The sequence below is a fragment of the Solanum pennellii genome, chromosome 4 (genome assembly GCF_001406875.1).
Source record: "Solanum pennellii chromosome 4, SPENNV200".
NCBI lineage: Eukaryota > Viridiplantae > Streptophyta > Magnoliopsida > Solanales > Solanaceae > Solanum > Solanum pennellii.
In genome coordinates this window covers 59,926,604-59,931,906 of record NC_028640.1, presented here as the reverse complement: position 1 = coordinate 59,931,906, position 5,303 = coordinate 59,926,604, and the positions used below count along the sequence as shown (strand labels likewise).

General features: G+C 28.6%; 2 pseudogenes; both read right to left on the bottom strand.

Moving 5' to 3' along the window:
* Positions 1–1,240: 1,240 nt before the first annotated feature.
* On the bottom strand, positions 1,241–2,033 carry LOC107016848 (annotated as a pseudogene).
* A 108-nt stretch (positions 2,034–2,141) lies between these two features.
* LOC114073945 lies at positions 2,142–2,914 on the bottom strand (annotated as a pseudogene).
* Positions 2,915–5,303: the final 2,389 nt, after the last annotated feature.

The window sequence follows — 5,303 nt, the reverse complement described above, 5'->3', positions numbered from 1 at the left end:
ATGAAAATGAGGTTTCAAATTTCTTCGATTCAGAGTTCACAAGTATCCAATATGCTTCTTTATTGTGAAACTATGAAATGCAAAAGGCCCAAATCGATGTCACTAGTGACAGTAATGCACTAGAAAGGCTAATCAGGACACAGAGGGATTGCGAAAGTAGTGAAAGGATCACAATTAATTAGAAAAGTGGTATTAAATTTCTGTTTTTTTTTTGTATATGCAAATGACATGCATAACAACCTTTAATGTTTTGAACTTTTCAAATTTTTTATTGTAATATTCTCGTTTGATTAATTAAGTCATTTACTTCTTTGTTTATGTTAATATCATTATATATGCAGCTTAACACTTTTATAATTATACAAACTAAATTATACAATATATATATATATATACACACACACACATACACAACACACACACACACATTATCTGTATAAATTTGTGTATCTTTTATGTTGTGTATAAGTATACACACATTGTGAGGCTTATACAATCATCAATAAAATATAAATATACAAATCACTCACACACACACACACACACACACACACACACACACACACACACACACACACACACACACACGCGAGTACGTTTTATATAGAGTATATAAATATACATTATAAGAATTATACAATCGTTCATAAAGTTTAAATATACAAATTAACTTATACAATGTATGCTTATACACTAACATTATAAATTTGGGAGTACATTTATGTTGAATATATACATATACGTTATTAGGCTTATAAGATCGTTCCTAAAGTATAAATATACAAGCCACTTGAATAACATCATATATTTACACATTATTTGTATAACTTTCGACAGTTTATGCAATCTTTAATTCATTATGAATATACATTTTCTGTTCAAACAGGGAAAATCAATATAACTTTACAAATAGAATACAATATATAGTGCAATATAACTTATACATATACTATTTCAATAGACAACTTATACAAATATAATAAAATATTCAGTTAAACTTATACATATAGAATTTCTGTACATGACGTATAATAATATATACGCCTATGATGATTCATACTATATACAAGAGCATGCATACAAAATGAAGAACAAAAATGATCACAATTAATAGGACATAATAAATTTATTCCACCATCAACATCCCAACTTATACACTTTAAGTATAGAACCAGTTGAAAATAACATTCAAGTATGTATAAAATTGAATTTTACACTCCAATATAATCAAAAGAACTTATTAAACTTCTTGAGGTCTATTTCTACATGAACGCCTATTGTGACCTGCAACTCCACATGTGCTACACGTATTCTTCCCTTTGAGATCAAGCAATTCACGTTTTGTTTTTGAACAAAGATTATTTTTTGACCTTCCTGGAGGTCTTTTGAATTTTTGAGGCCGAACTTCATCATACATTATGTATTACCCATTCTACTACATCATGCAATGGATTAATCAGTATCTCATAGATATTCAAAACAATGATTGGTTTATACAAATTCAAGCAATATTCATCAGCTACTAAATTTTTTCGCTTCAGTACAGCCCAAGCATGTTCACATGGTATTTATTTGCATTTGAACCTTCCACAACTGCATGTTTTATTCTTTAAACAGAACATAAAATTCCTACCATCATCAATCACATTATATATATTCAATTGACGGCACAACTTGTTTCATACAAATATATTTATGTGAAAGTCTATGCAATTGTATATACATATACATAAAACGTACTCCCATTTTTCGATCAGTATATTCTGAAATTTTTCAATCAGTGTAGTAAACGTGCAAGCTGCCTCTTGTTTGTTATCATGATTCCATCTCCCAAAAATTAGTCTAACCTTTTTCAGAAAATTAAAAATTGGTAATTCACGTGCAGACACTAATGCAACATTTATACTCTCTATAATGTTAGACGTTATAGCCCATCCCCGATGAGTTTCTACATGAAACCTTGACCACTTATCATATCCAGCTAGCTACAAATATTCTTTTACACCTACTTCAACCTTTTCTATAGTATCCATCACCCTATCAAGCTTAACTTTATTGCAAGTCCTTGCTATTGTATAAAATACATGACTTAGCTCTTTGGAGGCCTTCCTAAATTTCTTCTCTACTTTACCCCACAAGTGTCACATAAAAGCATAATATGACACGTTTTTATACACTTTTGTGAATGCCTTTGTGATGCTCTCATTTCCATATGAGACTACACACATATTAGTCCTTTACCCATAAGCCACTCTTACTTGTACAAAAAATCAAGATCAAGCTGCAGCATTTTTCAAATCTATGATACTATATGCTAGTGAGAAAATATGTCCTACATTTTTATTTAAATACAAATTAACATAAAATCAAAATATATATTCAAAAAACACAATGAAACATACCTGCTCCGTCCATTGTACTTGCAGCCACAAATCTTTCATTATACGGTCCTCTTAGGTGACTTTCTCCAACAACTATGATGGACCTGCAATGATCAAAACCTTGTATAAAACTATTCACCGCAATACAAAGATACAAAAACTCATTTTTGTCTATTTTTCTTTAGACGTATATGCGATCCTGGATATGTAATATCCATCATATACAAGTATGCTAGAAGTTTGTTGTAGGATGCAACTAAGGTGCCCCTCAATAAAATCAGAGCCTTTTCTTTAGCCCTCCAAGACAACGAGTAATTTGCATCAACTCCCAGATATATTTTCACATCACTCTGCATATCAGAAGGTGTATATTTTCTCTCGTGATCAACAAGCTTAGGTTTAACAATCCCACCAATCAGAATGCTTGTGGCATGTTTTTGTGAATACACTTTATCCTTCAAAGGACAAGTATTATCTGTATTAAATGGTCGAATCATAAACATTTAAGACTTGTTTACATTTGATTCTTTCATTAACCACTCACGTTCATCATAAATACATTTCAGCGTCTAACTATATCAGCAAATACAACACAACATATCAATATACAAATAAATAAAACAACATATACAATAATGTATTTGTATGTGTAAACTAGTTACCTGATTCCATTTGACCTTACAGTTCTATATTGAAATCTATTTTCAATTGCATAATTTTTCATCGCAAATTTCAAAGTGGCTTTGTTCTTATACACTTTGTCAATCTCCACGTACTTATTACAAGTATATGAAATGACTCCATCGCAGCTCACTGACCCCAAAACACAAAGTGGCTCTACCAATTCACCAATTGACAACTGCCTAGTCTCAAATTTAGCAATAGCATCATTACAAATTGACGTTACCATATCATTCTCCTGATTTGAACTTTGACACAATTCAGTGATGTTGCTACTATTATCCAATTTGCTTATACAAATCGGATACTTGTTGAAGTAATTTAGAACCTTTTTAAGCATGATATACACTCTAACACCGATGTGTCGTTGTGAATCAACATTGGTTTGTTACTTTCTTCAACCTTATACTCAATTTTTAGCTTAATCACATTCATATCAATCCCGAGTTGCATTGCAATAGAATTATACAATTTCTTATACGATAAACTTTCTTTAAGAATCATACCTCAATTGTATAATCAATGTAACAATTGTCATTGTCCCATCTACCAGAATGCATAACCAAAATATCTAATGAAGTCATTTTCAGAATTTCTGTATAAAAAATTGAATCATATGTACAAATACATTTATACGCTAAGAATTTCAACAACAAACTAAACATATTTATACAAATTCTAGCAACTTCAATTTTTCACTTATATGCATATTCATATTATATACTCATATAAATGTTTATATACACAAATTAAGCTTTATATAAATGTACAATTTACAAAACTAAAATGATTTACACACATATATATTTATTATAAATAAATATAGAGAAACAAACATCCAAAATAAGAAATAACATGTAGTGCATAAATATACAAATTCGAATAAACAGTCAACAATTTAATATACTTGTATGATTCACAACATTAATAGGTATATGTATATAACTTACAAATTTCAATAAACAGTCAACAGTTCCATATACTTACATATGTAACAATAAACTAATGTATATATGTATATGACGTACATGTACTTTATGTTTTCATTTATATAAATATTTTGAATATAAACTTATATAAAAGATTATATATGCAAATTAAAGCTTTATACACAATTTTACAATTGAGAAAATTTCACACAATACATGTTATTGTTACTTTCACATGGTACAAGTTTTTGCATTTGTATAACAATCAAATATCCAAAATCAGGATGAAGCTGCACTGTATAAAACGAACACATAATAGTTCTATACATGAATTATACATATCTTACTGAATCATATCTATAAACCTATATGTATAAACTCTAATCAAAGGATAATACAAATTCATCTCCATTTCATAGTTTCAACATCAAATATACAAATCTATACACAAATATTACTGTGAACTGAGCGAATCTCAGATCACAAATTCAAAATAAGCAATAATTTCATCCAGAAAAATTCCCGATCATAAATTTTCCTAGATTTCAAATTAACTATATAAATCATAACTGTTAAACTCTATGACGAACAAAATATACACCTCTCGATATACATTCAATTGAAATTGATGAAAGTAAAAAGAAAATCTAATTTTGAATACACATTGAACACCATTTTCGACCAGAAAAAACAAAATCAGAGTATGTTTTCATCATGAAATTACCTCTTGTTTCTATATTTAAAATTAATATAATCTCGATTGTTTGTATAGTACCGTCAATAGCTTAATCGATTTTCTGAACTGAGTTACAATGGGGTTCATACTGCTGAAGAAGACGAAGAAGAAATTCAATTCGTATAAAACGGAATGTGCACGACTTCAAGGATTTTATTCTTTTTTTTTTCTAATAGAAATTATCGACTATATTTATTTTTTAAAAAAATCAAAATGTATATATAAAAAATTCAACGGCTAACCATAATATAGAAAGATAGCTCCATAGAAAATTAAAACTTTGCTATGGAGTGAAATTTCATAAAGTATAGTCATAGCATATAATTAGTAATTTTATATTTGCTATACATAATATTTTCTCTATTTTAATTAGGTAAATATGAAATTCAAGCTATTATAAGATGGATAAAATATAAAATTTCGTATAAATCCATAATAGATCACTCGCTTCTCACTTATATTCAAAATTCATAATTGTGCTAACAAAAAAAATTAATATTAATTTATTTTTCAAAAGAAATTGGAGGCTGGGTGGGGCTGAGAAGGGAGGGGGTGACAGTTTTTTTTTTTTTTTTT